The 18,477-nt window shown below is 42.0% G+C and overlaps 1 protein-coding gene and 1 pseudogene across 1 annotated transcript in view; one reads left to right on the top strand and one right to left on the bottom strand.

The window, feature by feature from the left end:
* Positions 1-559: 559 nt before the first annotated feature.
* Positions 560-1,273, bottom strand: LOC102987416 (Golgi pH regulator-like; annotated as a pseudogene).
* A 10,191-nt stretch (positions 1,274-11,464) lies between these two features.
* Positions 11,465-18,477, top strand: part of DNAJC5B (DnaJ heat shock protein family (Hsp40) member C5 beta) — an 84,142-nt gene continuing 77,129 nt past the window's right edge. Inside the window, exon 1 of the mRNA XM_007111828.3 lies at positions 11,465-11,566. The gene's annotated coding sequence lies outside the window, so the exon portion shown is untranslated. The remainder of the gene's footprint in view (positions 11,567-18,477) is intronic.

Genomic DNA, 18,477 nt, shown 5'->3' with positions numbered 1-18,477 from the left:
TGTTGTTGTTAACAATCTCTGATTTTAATGATAGTCAATCTCAAGGGAACGTCATAACCTTCTCCATGTGATCCTTGACTTAAACAGAATCTCATGTGTTTGGCCCAGCTACCTTAGGTCTCTCTTATCCCAGAATTCCAGTGTATTTTCTCCCCTTAGTTTCTTGGCTCTTTTCAGCCCCACCACCCAGCATACTGTACCAGCCTCAAACCCAAACAGGGTGCTCTTGGCTGAGTACTATGTTGAGTTATTTCTCTCTCTCATTTCTAGCTGAAGCTTTTCATGATCACAGTATCATCTGAGGAGGAAGCTGTAAGCTGGAGGTAGAATACGCTACCACAGCATTTTGTTTGTTTAAAAAAATGTTAGGCCCCGGTCCCCTCCATTTTTTCCCTCTTATATCCAAATTCTGACACCACTGGCCTGGATCACAGTATCATCTGAGGAGGAAGGTGTAAGCTGTAGGTAGAATATGCTACCACAGCATTTTGTTTGCTTAAAAAATGTTAGGCCCCGGTCCCCTCCATTTTTTCCCTCTTATATCCAAATTCTGACACCACTGGCCTGTAGCAGTCTGTAAGAGGCATGAGTTCAAGGTGCCATATGCTTCTCTGGCGCCTGTCTATGGGCCAAAGAGAGGAAGAGTATGCTGGAGAGAGCACTGACCAGGAAGACGACATCAAGCCAATGGTGACAGAAGCTGAACTGCAGCTCTCCAAGAACTTCGGTGACTATGGTGCGGCACCCCAGAGGCATGCTCATTCGGATCAGCAGCCCAGAGGAGACGAAGCACAGGCCCATTATCTGTGCTGATAGCAGGACGATGACACTGGAGGACTTACTGCTGGATATGGCATAGAAGAGCTTGGTAAGAGAGATCAGCACTCCTCTAATAGACGTGACAATGATTATTCCAATCAGAATGAAGGAAATGTGTTGCGACCAGAACTTCACATCAAATTGGATCCCCAGATAATTCACAGTGATCTCAATGCCTCTTGTGACTGGATCAGTTTTCCCAACTCGGTCAAAAACGATATTAATGGTTGCCATGAACATTTTCCAAACACAGTAAATAGAGAAAAAGTAACCCAGAAAATTAAAATATTTCCCCTTGAAAGTTTTGGAGTATTCTATTCTCTCCTTGGTAGCATAGAGATCAGCCGTTTCCAGAAAAAGCTGCCTGCTTAGTTCTTCCAAAAGCATCCACGTCCTGTTGAATAAGAGTAAGATTTTCACTTCCTGGTACTGAAGTGGTAACACTCTTTATCATTCATTATGCACCTCCACCTTCTGGAACATAGTAGCTTCAAGGACAGGATTTAACTGCAAAAATGGTGATTTTAACAACTCAGCTGGAATACTTGGTTTGCATTTGAATTGTATGTGATTTCTATCTCCCTATTCAGTCGGGGAGTTCTTTGGGCAGGTACCATATGTGACCGGTTCTGTATCACTTTATATCCCTTCATAGTGTCTTGCATAGTAAGAAGTAAAAGCAAATACTGGATTTTCTATATTCCAAAAAGCAGCTACTCTTTCCACATTTAAATGTCTCTTAAAATGGAACACACGTTCAATTGGTGTCTTGATTTACATGGTAGTCTTTTCCTTTTCTCCTAAAAAGCTGTTATTAGCCCTTAGGTGTTTCCTATTGATATAATCTTAGGATCAAGTAGTAGTTAAACTTGGATAAAAGTTTAACTACCAGAGAAAAGATTAGGTCACTGTGGAGGTAAGTTCCTTTAGATTTCTGAATGCCACCTGAGTATTAAGCAGAGCAGAAATTCGGAGGGGAATCCATTTGAAAGTGAAAGGGAAGGTAATCAGAGGTAGTTCATTAGAAATAAAACGTTGTGAGTTCAGTGGGTTTCAAGGGAACACGCAGATTATACTAAGATCTCATGAGGAGGGGGAAACTGCTGAACGTCTGTATCTCTGTGATGCCCAAACTGAGGTAAGACAGAAACACAGATGGGGGGTAACCAGGAGTCCATGTCCATCTGACTCTGACTGCACATACTCTCCTACCAGATGTCCTGGCAATGGCATTAGAATGAGAAAAATCATGTGAAAATACTGTAAACAGTCTTTCAGGCAGGGACATGAGTAGCTTGTCTACTAGCTTGAAGGAAGTCCTAGGAGAGTTTGGGAGTGATGTCATGAAGGGAGTAATTATGTATAACACAATATCAAGCCTGGATATTTTTGTATCCTCCCTGTCTTGCTTTGGACATTGGTACTGTGGCTTGAAAGGTAACGTAGTAGATTATTCTTTCCATTAGCTTGGTTTGGAAAAGGAGGAAAGAGAACTGAAAGTAGCTGTGTCGGGGAAAGGGGTCTGGGTTTAAGGGAGGGTTTGTGTTTTTATAAATAGAAGAGACTTGAGAATGTTTTCATGCTGAGAGAGTCAGCAGAGAGAGAGACAGAGAGAGACAGAGACAGAGAGAGAGAGAGAGAGAGAGAGGGGTAAAAATTAGCTAAAGGGGATAATTAAAGGAGCAAGTTCCTTAAAGTAGCCCCTGAGAGCTTGAATAGGGCTCAGGGCACAAAGAGAGGTATTAGCGTTGGTCTGGAGGAGGGATGGGTTTTCAACTGAGCTGAAGGAAGGGTTAAGAGAGGGTACAGATATGGATGCGTTCAGAGTGGTGTGGGGCTCGAGTTGGGAGAAATAACACGATGACTTCTCAGTTCTTTGCAGAGGAGATAAGTCTCACTGCTAAGAGTGAGAGGGAAATAGGTCAGACAGAGGGCTTCAGGAGATTGAAGAAGGTTAACAATGACTGTTCAGTGGACAGTGGAAGAGCTGCCTTGTGTTGAGGGCATGATTGAGGTTGCAGACCATTTGTAGTGGGAGCAGACTGCATGGTGCTATGAGTTTCTTCAGCTGGGATGACTATTGCGGGTAAAGAAAGGGGAGAAGAGGCAGATTTACCAAGGGTTGAGCTGTTGCTGGAAGAGTTCAACAGGACACTGGAGCAAAGCATCTGAGGTGTGCACAAGAGGGTGGCTGATGGGATGATGGCATCCTAAGCTAAACAGGGTAAACTGGGAAAACTGGTATGGTCAGTGGAACGTAGGCTTCTGTGAGTTTCAAAGAGCAGTTTAATAGGAGGTGGTCGGTTTGGAACGACAGGAGGAGATGATCTGAGAGAGACTGGAATTAAAAAATTTAGAACTGGGTGATAACAAGATCTGGGGGACTCCACAGATGTGAGTGGAGCCAGCAAAGTTGAGCCGAAGAACCCTGAAGTTGAGGAGGATGGATTGTTGGATTCGATCATCCATAAGCTAATGGAAGCCACCTGTGACAACGTCAGGCATGCAAGTATTGAGGATTTTTCCTTAAAACAAAAGAAAACAAAACAAAAATTTAACTGTAGTATAACAGAATCTACCTTTATTTTAAAAAATAATAGACTTTAATTTTTTTGATCAGTGTTAGGTTTATAGAAAAATTGGGCAGAAAGTATAGGCGTTCCCATATAATCTTTAACTATCCTGTTATATGTGTGCTTTGATCATATGTTCTCTCAAAGCCTTTGGAGTGGATTACAAATAAATGCATATCCTGATTGCATTTTATAGCACTAAGAATTTGACTTGATTAGAATGATTGATAATAGATAAGCTCTAACCCAGCTGTACTCAGAAATTCCTTCTCACCTCTCTCATCTTACTTATCGAAAAAGTACCCATCCTTTCAGTCATTTCATATGTCTTCCACTTCACGAAGCTTTCCCTGACTGCCAGACCTAGATGTTGGTTCTCTCTCCTTTAATATCTCATGGCATTTTGAAAATAATTCTCTTACGATACTTATACATTGCTTTCTGGTAGAATTTTTTTTGCTATTTAACTTATGCACTATTAGGCTCTAAGCTCTGAGGACAATGTCTTTGTTCAACTCATCCCCTGTAGCACCTGGCACGGCGCCTTGTGTATCACAGGTCTGAAATTAACATTTGTGGAAGTGGATGAATTATGAAGTGGAAATCCCAACTTTACGAAGGAGGTAAACTAGGATGTAAATATTCTTTCTTTCAACAAAGGGACTGACTTCATGTTTTTGCTAAATAATTCGTTCCCTTAATGCATTTAATATATAATTTACAAAATTTCAAGTGAACTAGAAACAGTTCAGTTCCAAAATTTTAACTGACCTAGGAACAATTTCTTGGCACAAAATACACGTGTGTAACCACTAACTTTGGATTATTTGAAGCAAATCTTGCTCTCATGTTTTTGTTAACAGAAAGAGTTGATACCAAAGGTCTTTGTTCAGACCTTTTACTGCCTCTTGTTTATTTGTGCTTCTCCTGGGAACTCTAGCTCAGCTTTTAAGCCCAAACGTACTACCTTCTCCAATGTAGAAGAAAGTGTAAGTAATATAACTCATGTTAGGATGATCCATGGGGGAGAGAGCACACAACCTCTGGGGTCAGATGTTCCTCAGACTCAATCTTGTCTCCACTCACTACTACGAAGCTCAAGGAAAATTTTACTTCTCTGAACTATGTCCTTACAGATTAAATGGCGATAATAATATACCTACCTCACAAGAGAGTGGTGAGGACAAAATATAATGCATGTCAAGTACCTACTCACAAAGCTCAATAAATGATATATATGTTCCCTTACTCCTGAGACATGATTGTGTCTGCTTCTGTCACGGGTGTAAGAAGTAGAAAAATTTTCTGAAAAGGTAGCTTGCTGGGAAAATTAGACCAATATCAGCTCCAGTCTTTGGAAATGTAGCTCTTCACAGTGTGTCTTATGTTTGGTTTAAAGCATTTCCAAAAGACCAGGTCGTGGGACTTCCCTGGTGATGCAGTGGATAAGACTCCACGCTCCCAATGCAGGGGGCCTGGGTTTGATCCCTGCTCAGGGAGCTAGATCCCACATGCATGCTGCAACTAAGAGTTCGCATGCCACAACTAAGGAGCCCAGAGCCACAACTAAGACCCAGTGCAACCAAATAAATAAATATTTAAGAAAAAAAAAAAAAGACCAGGTCGTTATGTCCAAATGGAATAATGTGGACATACATGTGTACATGTAATGTAACAAATACATTACAAAGCAAAATATAAAATTTAAAAAATTTCCTAAGATGGGTGCATTATTGGTCCTGTATATAACTTTCTGTTCTTCAGAGAGGAGCCACCTAGCAAAGGCGGTCCTATAAGGATGACCTTATAGGATCTAAACTGAGGAGTCCCTGAGACTTTAATTATGATATGGTAGAAAATGTCTCTGCTAATGACTTGAGCATTGTATTTCTTGGATCTGTGATCACTTATTATTTTAACCTTTCAAAGCCAGTAATTTTAAAGCGTTCGACTCAACTACAGTACTTTTATTAGTGTGGAAATGTTTTATTGCAGCTTGGCTGACATTTTCTTTTACTAATGTCATCAGCACTACGTAAAAATGAATTATGTTGAGGTGTACAGTACTATCTTTGTTTAGAGAAAATATGATGATGTTTAAGAGCACATGAGGTGGGTCTCCTGGCGGTAAACACTAACAACATATATCTTTCTCATCCTCCAGGCATGCTTACATTGCTCATAAGTATAAGCACTTTGGCATGGAAAAAGGCCTGGATTTAGATTTACTTTTTCAAGATTATGTTGAATTCTCATAACATCCTTTAAAGAAAAGTCCAGCTTCAGAGTCACTAAGGCTTAATTAAAATCTCTAGCACAGAGTCTGGTCACATCCCTTACCTATTTTGTAGCTTTAGCCCCTGGTAACTGTTGTATGCTAACTCTGGTGTTCAACAGGTCATCGAAATCAAATTAATGCAGGCATCTTTGAAGTCAGAGATCAGTTGTGTTCATCTACAACATTTTCACATATAACAGGTACCAAATAAAGGAAAAGTGATTTTGTTTAACCTTGGAGAATCCTGAATGGATGGACGAAAACTGCAAGCATTTTAGTGGGAAAATAAAAATTATTTGTGGAAAAAAATTCTAATTAAACAAAATAAACAAAGAACAAAATTCCTTGGTATACAAATCCTTTCCTGAGTCTTTAAGAGGTAAGAGACTCGGGCTTCCCTGGTGGCACAGTGGTTGAGAGTCCGCCTGCCGATGCAGGGGACACGGGTTCGTGCCCCGGTGCGGGGAAATCCCAAGTGCCGCGGAGCGGCTGGGCCCGTGAGCCACGGCCGCTGAGCCTGCGCGTCCGGAGCCTGTGCTCCGCAACGGGAGAGGCCACAGCAGTAAGAGGCCCGCGTACCGCAAAAAAAAAAAAAAAGAGGTAAAGACTCAAGGTCCCAAACCGCAATTCCTAGGTCTTTGAAAGTGCCTTTAGAATTTCCTACTTTCTTGGGCAGAGTACAGGGATTCTCAAAGTGTAGTCCTGACCGACAGCCCCTTCATCATCTGGGAACTTGTTAAAAATATACAATCTTGGGCCTCCCTCAGGCCCCAGAACCAGAATCTTTAGGGTAGGGCCAGTGATCTGTGTTTTTGTAAGCCCTCAAGACCCTCTGATGTTCTGCTCTAAAATGTGGGAGTCTTTGACCTATAGCAGTTCTTCTTAAATATTTCTGTGCAGCAGAAGCCCTTGGAGGGTTTGTCTAAACAGAGGTCCCTAACCCAGCCCCTGAGATTCAGTGGCACTAAATTCTGGGAGTTGTATGGGAACCTGCATTAATTTTTTTTAAGGTTCTGGTATAGGTGATCTATAAAGCACAATGTGAGAAATTCTGGCTTGAAGTGGATTTAAGTGTTGACAAAATTAATATTTTTTTTTCCACAAAATTCCCCTCCACAACTGAGCAAAAACCTTTGAACTCTGACTTCCAAGCGTCTATAACATTCATTTAGCCTGAAAATGCCTGCTCATGAAGGTATCCCCTCACTGCAGGCTTCCCTCATCCCACTGTTAGAGGGACGGAAACCTCTGTGGGCCCCGCTGTGAGGCTTTGCCCACCTCTTCCACAGGTGTGATGTTTCATCACAGAAGCCTATGCTACAGGAGAAGGGATGTAACCCATACATCTGCAGAACGTAAAGTATTAAGTATATGCTCAGCCAAGATAAAACACAAGTGAGGACCTAATTTTTTAAATTATTATTATTTTTTCTGAGATGATAGCTGGAGAAAGATCACTTTGGGAAAAGGAGCCCCATCTTTGCATATCCTGCCACGAGAACAGTCTGTTCTAAGCGAGGTGACCTTTAAAAGAAATTTGGGGAATTTTTATTTAATCCACAGACACTACTAAAAGTATTAATGAAATTAGGAAAATTGTTGGTTCATTTTATGTTTCTTCTGATGTAACCCTGCTTGCTCTATAGGTCTTTCCACTTTGTGTGGTAGGAAGAATATGGTAATGAATATTTTTGCTGCCAAAAAAGAAAAAGAAAAAGAAAGATGCATGTTGTATACTGGCCTCACTAGCTTATTTAGCTAGTTGTGGTATAAAAATCTATTATAACATTTCTGGTTCCACTGAGAAAAAAACTGATATTCATTATATTTACAAATGTATTCCTTTCAACATTTTTATGTTTTATTTTCTACTGTATTAGATTTTTTTAATAGCAAAAGTAATAATGCTTGTTAAAGAAGTCAAACACTACAGAGATGTATATATGAATATAAATGTCCCTTATCTCCCTCCAAATTTATCTATTTGAATTTCAAATAGCCTTTTATTATTTTTTAATTTAAGAACAATACATGTCCATTCTAAAACATTTAGAAAAGGTAGCCAAGCAAAAGAAGTGGATCACACACAGTCTCCCATTCTGATATGACCACTGTGAATATTTTGGTGTAGCTCTTTCAATTTTCCCAATATGTGTATTTATTAAAAATGGTCCCTACTTATTGCAACTGATCTTTTTTGCTCCCTACTATCTTGTGGGCATTCTTCTAGATCATTAAAATGGAGAATCTTGTATTTCCTAAAGCATGATATGTAATATGTGCCACAGTTGATGAAATGATTTTTTTGGTGCTACATGAACACATTTTAAACTTTTTTTTTTTTTTTTTTTTTTTGTGGTACGCAGGCCTCTCACTGTTGTGGCCTCTCTTGTCGTGGAGCACAGGCTCCGGACGCGCAGGCTCAGCGGCCATGGCTCACAGGCCCAGCCGCTCCGCGGCATGTGGGATCTTCCCGGACCGGGGCACGAACCTGTGTCCCCTGCGTCGGCAGGTGGACTCTCAACCACTGCGCCACCAGGGAAGCCCTAAACATTTTTAATGGTTACATTTTTTTGTTTGTAACTGAAAAATATAACTAGTACATTGAGCCTGTAATTTTGCAGTTACTGTTGCTTATAATAAGGCTAAAGAAGGTAGAACTTGATAATCGACTTTATGAAGAATGTGTGGATTACCTTAGTAATGTGTGACCCTTAGTCATGCCCATGAATGTTTCAGATAACCTCTTGGACTTGACGAGTGTGGGAGTGAGGAGGTCACCCTATCAGTTCCAGCGGTCCCTTTCAATGACAAAGTTTTAACTCACCTTGTCCAATCCCAAAATGACAGTCAGAGATAGCCTACCTATCTACGTAATTTAATAAAAATCAATATAATGCCCTACCCTAGATAAAAAGGAGAAACAGGAGAGAATAATTTGTATAAAAGAATATACATTTCAGTGAATTAAGTGGTTGGTCTTAATGATGGATGTACTACCATGATGGACATAATGGGAGATTCACTGAGAATGTGAAGCTGGGAGTGCAGACAGATACAGGTGAGTTTCATGGTGACTCCAACACTGTGAGCAGCATGGCCATTGGTGACACTGATTTTCCAAAACTGTGAACAACTTTTGGTAAAATTCTGAACACAATAAACAACGGTCTTCCCTGATGTACAAAGTAGCTGCATTTCTGGAAAAATCAGCATATATATATATATTTTAGCATATATTAAAGCTGGGCAAAAATTTTGCATTTACATGTGAAATGGATTTCGGTCTGGATTAGGTAATTATGAATATAGTACCCTTTAGGTCTGGCTCAGTAGACTTTTCACCAGCTTGGATTTTCTGAAAGACATTTGAAGTCACTTGGAATTACCGGTCAATTCCTGGTCACAATTCCTGGTGAGAACATGCCTGGCATCGCAGCTGTCTAACACCTCCGGCTCCTCCCCAACAAAGGCAGTAGTACTTCCAACCCCCAATTAACAGCAACAACCAAACAATTTCAGATTTCTAAAATGCTCCGCAGACACAGTTTCTGAGAACTGTGAGTGAAAACTGCACAGAGAGCTAGTGCAATTACTAGCACTGGCCCTCTGACTACTGTGACAGCTGACTGTCGATGTGACAGCTGTGCTCTTTTCTGAGGCACAGCCAAGGCCACTTTTGGAAGTTAACGGTTATTTAGTATGCAAGGTATGTATACATATGCATAACTGCGGTTTGGAATCAGACCTGTCCTTCATGTTTCTTACTGGGCCTGCTGTACACCAGTGAGAAGAGAGATGTTTAGCGCAGAAAGGTTAGGTGTGTGACAGAAATAAAGGGTATTAATTGTGATTTGGTTAAATCAGTTGGTTTTTGTTTTGTTTTTTTTTTTTGCTAGGTTTTAGGACCAAATCAATGCATTAATAGCCTTACTATGTTTTCTTTATATTTGTTTTTATAACTATCTGATACTGAAGGTAATTATACTGTACTTCCACTTATGTAGTGATAAAAAGTTACCTTTAAATATTCTTATCTCAGTAAAATATGTGAGTTAATTTAAAGGAAGATGTTAAGTAGATATTAGCGCAGATGGCAATATTCCAAAGATAGCACATGAATGATTAAAGATTGGGAAAACCTCACTTACAACACTATTTTCATGAGTTAAACATAATCCTTTTTACCACTTTTCTAGTGTTGAGCTTTTCATTTGTTTTCTGTTGTAAACAATGCTTCAAAGAACCTCCTTTTTTTAGGCCAGGCTGTGCGGCTTGTGGGATTCTTAGCTCCCTGACCAGGGACTGAACCTGCGCCCTTGGCAGTGAAAGCGCAGAGTCCTAACCGCTGGACCGCCAGGGAACTCCCTCAAAGAACCTCTTGTAGCTAAATATTGTTCATATCCGTGATGATTCCCTTACGAGAATTCACAGAAGTGAAACTGTCTGGTGGAAGGGCAATGATTATATTATTTTAAAGTTTGAAATTAACAATTTCTCTAAGTTTTTATGAAGACATTTAGGAGGTTAGCAAAGTGGTATTTATGACCCATGGGAATACTTTCTCCCTTGTTACTCAAAGGACTGCTTAATGCAGTTGTCTTCAGGTGTGTTCAGGGATCAAAGCACGATTCTTCCCACCCTTTGGGGAAGCGGGTGGTGGGCAGAACGCTTGGTTGGAAGATCTGGTTTGTAGTTCATGTTACCCTTTCCATTTAATTAGCTTTGTGATCTTGTGCAAGTCACAACCTCTGTAAGCTATAATTTTCTTACCCATAAAATTGTCCTAAAAATAATACACTATTTACCTCACTGAGCTGTGAAGATTAAGTGAAATGATATATGTGAAAGTAGCTTGTAAATGCTAAAGCACGATAGAAAATGTTAGTTGTTGGTATTATATAAGTGCAATATATATTCCCTTCTTGAGAGATTCCAAAAGCACAATTCTCTGGCTTCACAGATACAAGTTGTCTCATGCAATGCAGATAATTTTAAAATACCACATGGGGACAGCATCTAGAAAAAGTGAAGGATATGAAAGAGGAAAGAACTAAATTCCAGTGAGAATCTATTTCTTTACTGCTTGTCCCTTCCCGTTCCCTCCTCAGCAAACACTAGAACCTGATTTGGCACTGCAGCAACACTAATCTTGGGCTTTTCAGCTTTGTTCCTTACCATGAAATCTCATTGAAAACATCAGTTACCCAGAAGTCACATTACTTGTTAATCTAGGATTGGTCTGGTAGCTCAGGATTTCTGAGTTCAGGCTAGCACGAGAATTTGCTGTTTCTGGCACCTATAGATTGTTAGAAAAGCTAATGATTTTCATGAGACGCTGTTCTCTTTCCATAATGCAAGTTATTCGAATGGTCTCTTTCTGTGGGTGGATTCAGGTAAGAATCATCCCATGAGCTGCTTATAAGATGCTGACAAAATCCAGAGAGTGGAGCCCGGGGTGAATACAGTGTGTGCAGAAGGGTGAGGGACGACACCGAAGGCGCCTGGGCTTGAGATTTAACTCTGCCACTCAACCCCCGCCCCAGCCTCAGTTTCCCAGCTGCAAAATAAGGGAGTCAGACCGGAATTTAGTCACGAGGTCTCCCATGTCTCTGCCCGCAGTAAGATTCTATAATTCCGTGGGCCAGTTTAGAAATTGGGGGGTGGACCTTCCCAACCTCCTGCCATGGGCAGGAGAGGAAGTGTTGCAGCTGGAGGGTCTTAGCTGGGCCTTTGGGAGGAGCAAGGATTCTACTCTGTGACATCACAATATCCAGCCCAGGCTCAACCCTGGCTGAGAAGGAGAAGGTAACAGGAGGTTTGGCTACTGATGTATTAGAGGTGGACGCTACCTGATGGAGCTAGAAGGAACCAGCCAGCCATGACTCCGGTTCAGGTACGTGACATCTGCTGAGCTCAGAACAGAAATTACTGTGTCTAAAGGAACACGAGGAGAGGACCACAAGATGGGCGTGTCTCCAGGCTTAGGGATAACAGCATAAGCACAGAGACTATGCACCGGTCACTTTAGGGTAATGCAAAGAATCCAAATGAGCAGACGAAAGGCCACAGGCGGTCCCACCAGAAGCAGAGCTGGGGCACATGCTGCCGACAGCCAGACTTACTGCCAGGAAGCCGGACCGCAGGGCATTTCCAAGATGGTTACTCCTCCCTGTCCTCCCCCAGCCACCGGGAGCACAAAAGAGGCACAGGAGGGAGCCTCAAGAGGTCAGTGTAAAATGACTTTCTAAAATAGTCTACACTTGTTGCCTGAGGATGTTTATTCTTTTACCTAGGTGTTTTTCTTTTAATAGCTTCTCCCCAGAATGATAGGGGAGAGTAAGCTAAATAAAAAATAAGTTAACTGAAAGAAGTATTTTAATAGAAGACAGTATAAAAATGCAAACAAAATATAATAAAACGAAGAGAAAAACACTTATTAATGGGTTAGCCACCGATACTGATTCTAAAGTCTGGTTTTGAAACTTCAAGGCTTAAAAGGCAAAAGGCCACCCCCCATAAACAGTGAAAGAGAAGGGCCTTCTGGTTGAGAAGTAAGTAAAACAGTTCAGTTGAAACCACCCACAGCTCCTCCCCCTAAAGAACTCACACCAGTGAAATCATCGCTTGGGATGCAGACAGTTCTGTTTTCTTTACCTTGCCTTAGGGTTTTGGCTTCTAAACTATTTGTTTCTTGCTGGAGTCTCAAGGCCCTGAGAGGCTCTGAATGACGGCAAATAGCTGTTCTGTTTACCAGCAGGGCGGAGCGCGGGGCTGGGTGCCAGGCCCTGGCTCATCGGCACTGGCCTCCCTGAGCACACTGCGACCCCAGAGCCAAGTACAGGACTGCTTAGGCAGGCTCGCTGAGATCCGCCTGCAAGATCCAAGTTTACTGCCGTGCTCCCTAGTGGAAGCAGCAGTCCAGTGTTCTCACAGGTAGCTCAGCTGCCCACAGAGGACCCCAAGAGCAACAGACAAGGCGGGGGAGACCCAGTGTCTATCCACAAGACACAATTTTAACACTCTTTGGCCTCCAACCCACTGGGAATAAATATATCTCAGCCTCAAGGCCAAAACTCACTCTATAAAAGTAGTAATAATCCAAAGCATGTAAATAAATTCAGAGGTTCAGATAAAAACAAAATGTACCTGCACATTGACTCTAGCACATATTCAGTTTCCGTCTAGAGAAGCTACTATGATTTTCACAATTAGATTATGACCCAACCTCTGAAGTCCTTGGAAATTAAAAGCTCATTGGTCCAGTTTTTAGACTTTATTCATTTTATAGTCATTGAAAACTACGTTTAGGTTTAACCTAAAATAATATCCACAAAACACAGAATGTCCTAACTTGTCTACATTTATATTTATTGACTATAATGTTCTCTGACCATTGCGTCAGTCACATACCACAGGCGTTCAGAGTTGGAGAACTAAGAGATCGACCATTCCAACGTCCTCATTTCCAGAGGAGGAAACCAGCACAGAGAGGTTAAGTGTCTTGACTTAGGCCATTGTGCTAGTTAATGCTAGCTTGAGACTACAGCTTAAGTCCTCTCACTCTTAAGTCTGGTGACCTCTTCAGTCCTCCCTGCCTCTAATTCACCCTGAAGGAATTTATTGGTTCATACTTGAACTATTTTTATTTCCAAGTCAGAATATTCTAAGATCAGGAAATCTCATTTTATCACCTTGGTGTGGTTATTGGTAAATTCAGGTACTCTAGGTAGGTGACACTATTCACCAAAGCTTTCCCAGCCTTCACAGCTCCAAACAAAACAAGCTTTGATCAAGGTCAAGAAAAAGCACCCAAGACCCCATCCAAAAGGCTGAGAATACAATGAAAATGAATCCAGGGAAACTGACAAGCGACTCTGCCTTGACGCCTGATTAGCAGTAGTCCATTAAAAAAAAAAAAAAGAGGCATTTATACAGTTAATGAGCTTTTTGCTTTATAATAAATATACAGACTTCCTGTGGCCTTTTCTAGTTTAGGTAGATCACTTTGTTTATGTGTTTGTGTGTGTATACTCTGTAAATGCACATATGAGTAAACACTTCATCTGGCAGGTGTGAGGCTTTACACCATCTGTGGTAACTGACCTATCTTTATTACATAATTTGTCTCCTATATGAGCCTTTCCGGACTTAAACCACGAATTAACATTTTCTTTAGAGTTATCAATAATTTAGGAGCAGTCATAAGTTTGTCCAGGGTTTGTTTTATGTAGAGCTGTCTATGTCTTGCATCTCTAATTCATGTGTAAGTTTGAGCCCAGGCACCCCCTGGATACAGATACTCAGAGCTTCTTCCAGTTGAATTCATTGCAAATGTATTAACATCAGCCTGAAGTCCCCAAATCTGAAAGAAAATGAAGAATTGTTGGATATAAGCATAGACCTCATTTGCATAGCCATCAGCTCCAAAGATCTGATTAATATTTTCTAGGACACTAGATTGTTCTTTAATCCACTGAAATGTGTATATCCTATAAGGATCTTCCATGTTTCTGGTTTTCCAAACAGACTGTCTTTAATAAAAGAGAATTATGAAATGATTACCAACAGGAAAGAACATTCCATCGTGGCATAGGGCTTAAGCAAAGCTGTGGTAATATCTTTCAGCTTCCATATTAATTTCAAAAGTTGTGTAATATATTGAGTAATCTTGCATGTACTACCACATAAAACCGCAGGAGAAGGCTGACTATGCAAAATGGAGGGATAAAAGGAGCTTTAGTTTCAGATTCTTCATTGTGGGCTTTGAATTCTCAACTCTCTCCAGTAAGCTGAAACACAGGTAGGCCAAGTGTACTTCTGAAATGTTTTCCACCTGAGAAGATGCATCCTGACAAGGCTTATTAACAGCCGTGGGAGGAAAAAAAAAAAGTAAAAGCCACCTCGCCAGAGATCCTGAGACATTTGATCCTCTCTCTTGCTGCCGCCACCTGGGGTGCCTTGGCAAACAGCTACACCTGGATCTCTGACACATGCCGGACACGCCCCTTCATCTCGGCCCAGCCCCCATGCCCACTTTCCTAAGAATTGTGCAATGAGCCCTTTGTGACCGGAGGTCTGTGAAGTCTGGAAAGGAATGTGGCCCAGAGCCAACAGGCGTTGCTGCCACCAGGGCCAAGTAGGCGCTCTCCTGCTGTTTACCTCACACTTGGGGGAACTTCAGAAGGGGAAGGGTATGCTCTAAAAGGAGAGGGAGTCTAGCCCTTGGCAGGAGTGTGAGGAAGCACCCCAGGGCCTTGCGCCCTTGTCCCTGCAGGCCTCCAGAGGCGTGCTCTGTGCTGCTCCCAAGACTCGGATCCACTTCTGAGCCATTTCCTTTCCTACTCATAACTGTGCCCCCTACTGAAAGCTGTGAGTGTTAGGTCCCATTGTTCCAGTGCCCCTGTGTAGGGTGAAGGGTGATCGTAATGGAGGTTCCACTAAATAGTGGTGCTGACAGTAGAGTGTCAGGCGCTGGTGGCAGGTCAGCTGGAGAGGGTGCTGTGATCAGAGGCCTATTGGTACTCATCAAGTGATAACACAAAACCAGCTTCCTATGTCTTCTCTCCACCTCCCCGACAAACATCATCCTGCATCATGACAAGTGCACAAGCTGGCCACTGGCAATACTGGAGGGTGTTGCCTCACCTCTTCTGCCCGGGGAATTATGTCACAGGCTGAGCCATGAATACCCTTCTTTTAATTCGCTCAACATCATGATGGCCACACAAGTGGACCTCTAACTAGAAAGAACTAAAAGGAAGTGAAAGACTTAATTCCCAGTCTTGCCATTTGACCACTGTCTAGTACAACTTAGTATGACTAACTGTAAAAGACAAGTTCTATACTTATTTTACCAACACCGCTTATAAGCAAAAGGTCCAAGAAAAAGAGACTTTTTAGCCAGATGAGAAGATCCCTTGGCAGTTAGAACGCCAGTATTCTTCTGCTCCTTTCAAGCATATTTAGAAGGCAAAGTCATTTTTATTAGTAGAGAGGAAAGCACTCCTTTCATGTTAGAATGTTCTTTGTATGTTAGGAACTGACTCGTATAACCAACATATTACCTTTTGTATCCTGTCCTTTCAAGACAGTGATTATCTTTCTCCTTTCGACCCCAAATGAATTCAGTGTCAGTTTCAATTGAATTTGTAGTTCTTGAAAACTTAAGATGTACCAGGCACTGTGGCAATAACAAAATAAAATGTTTGGCATAAATTGGGCTCTTTAAGAATTAAGGATTTAGGTGAGGAGACAAGATATACACGTGTGAAGAGTTCAGATGCAAAGAAGGAACTGCATAACTATGTGAAAAACGTTCTCGTGGACTTCAAAGCGTCCCAGGGGCTCAGTGCAGGGCAGAAGCAAAGTTGTCTCCGGGGTAGTGGTTGCTCATCATGGCAGAATTAGGACTCGAGAGGAATCTTGAAGAGAAACAGAATAGTGACTGACGCAAGCTTGAGGAGGAAAGCAATTTTCTGGTGCAAATTTTGGCCCCAGCACAATGGGTCTTGTCCCACTCACAGACCTTATCTCATTTCTCCCGGTGCTTTTACAACTCCTTCTTTGCATACAATGCCAATGATTCACATGGCTTCTTTGGGACCAGGAAAACTGGAGTCGTAGAAACATGCTGCCAGGAAGGATGAAGCCCACCCTGACAGGTGGTTTCTGTGAAAGGCCCTACATGCTATAACCAGGGTTGTGTCTGATTTGAATTATGGATGTGTGGGCTTCCTGACCGTACACCCTAAGTCAACATGTTCTAAATCTAATTCATTATCTTCCTCCAAATCTGATCTCCTTTTGTGATTCCTGTCTCCGCCAATGACCTCACCATACTCCCAGCTATTCTGGCTCGAATCTCGAGTCCTCCGTGATTCCCAGTTCTCTCCTCCCTGGCTTCTGGTCTTCAGGCCCAGGAGGTTACAGCTCCACATCTCTTTCGAATCCATCACTTCCGGCCAGTTCTGCTCACTGCTGCCCTGGCCAGGCTCTCATCATGTTTCCCTAGGATCACTCATCTCCCCAACTTCATTCCTCTGCACTCTGTTGGTCACATCTTTCTAAAATAAATACTAGAGTTTGTCACTTGCCAGTTTTAAAACAGTTCAAGTTTCCCCATTGTTAAAAAAAATGAGGACTGAACTCCTTATCTTGGCTTTCAAGGTCCCTCACATTCTCTAGCCTCGTTTGGCCACTCCTCTCCTCTGCCACCCGTTCACCCAGTCCTCCCAGTCCTCCCCGCCAGATGCACCAGACGCCTCCCTCCACTTCCCATTCTCCAGTCTGCCCAGCACTTTCCTGCTGCTATGGTCTCTTTCACGCAGGTCTCTTCTGACAGTTGAACTCCTGCAGGATTCCTCCTCAAAGGGGTGACCACTTTCCTCCTCCATCATTTATGATCTTCTCATGACACTCTTATTGTTTATGACCCTTTATGCTGAAGGAGTGAACCAGGTGTGCTTGAAAGACCAGTGAGAAGGGAATAGAAGAATGTTTTAAGACAGGGACTAGCATGTCAAAGACTCAGAGGAAACAGAACATGGTGTTCAAGGAACTGACCAGTGCACAGTAGTTGGTGGAAATAGAGTCTGAGTTGAGAGGACATGGCACTGGAGAAAGATGCAGAGGCTGGCCCTGACAAGGAGTTGGGATTTTAGCTTACGATCAGTGGGCCACTTTAAAGGGTTATAAGCAGGGCAGTGATAGGACACTACTTGCATTTTAAAAGAATGTAGTGTCCAGAGAACAGATGGGAGTGGAGAGAGACTGGAGACAGGGCTATCAGTTAGGAGGCTGGCCAGGTAAACCAAGGAGGTGATGAACTTGGTCTAGATTAGTGACAGTGGGAAGACAGGAAGGCAGTAGACTTCAGGGAGCTTTAGAAAGGAGAACTGATGAGGCCTGGCTGATTGACCAGACATGGATCAAATGGAGAAGGAGAAGTGAAGGAAGACGGCCAGAAAGGCCCAGAAATGATACTGTACTAGTTGCAGTATCACTTAACGATAATGCCTCACATGAAGGAGACTGGACTTTATCCTGTAGGAAACAGGAGGCAACAAGGATTTCTTGGCTTAGGTAAACCTATATCTCTGAAAGAGAAAACTGAAAATGGTGTGGAGGATGGCCAGAAAGGGGAACACCGATCACAGACAGACTAGAAGGCAACGCCACTGACGTGGGGTGTTAAATGCTGACAGCGCACAGCTGCTCAAAGCACTGGGCCCCTCTCAGCACTGGGGATTCTGCCCCAAACATAGTTTAATAAAATAAAATTTAAAAAAAGAGTGTTTTAATCAAAAAGTTATATTAAACAGTGTGAAATGTTATGCTATGAAAAACGATTCTCCCTCCCACCTCAGTCCCTAGTACTTTTCCTCCATGGAGCTTCTGCAAGTTCTACATCTCTCCAGAAATGTTATCTGCATACACAAATGCGTCTGAGTATGTATTATGCACGTGCTTTATGTGTATGTATGTATATATCCACACACACAGATCCACTTTTTAAAATGAGATTACTTCTCAAAGAACCAGCTTTTAGTTTTATTGATCTTTGCTATTGTTTCCTTCATTTCTTTTTCATTTATTTCTGATCTGATCTTTGTGATTTCTTTCCTTCTGCTAAATTTGGGGTTTTTTTGTTCTTCTTTCTCTAATTGCTTTAGGTGCAAGGTTAGGTTGTTTATTCGAGATGTTTCCTCTTTCTTCAGGTAGGATTGTATTGCTATAAACTTCCCTCTTAGAACTGCTTTTGCTGCATCCCATAGGTTTTGGGTCGTCGTGTCTCCATTGTCATTT

Source organism: Physeter macrocephalus, chromosome 15 (genome assembly GCF_002837175.3).
Source record: "Physeter macrocephalus isolate SW-GA chromosome 15, ASM283717v5, whole genome shotgun sequence".
Lineage (NCBI taxonomy): Eukaryota > Metazoa > Chordata > Mammalia > Artiodactyla > Physeteridae > Physeter > Physeter macrocephalus.
The sequence above is the reverse complement of the archived record's forward strand: the minus strand, read 5'-3'. Positions and strand labels throughout refer to the sequence as shown.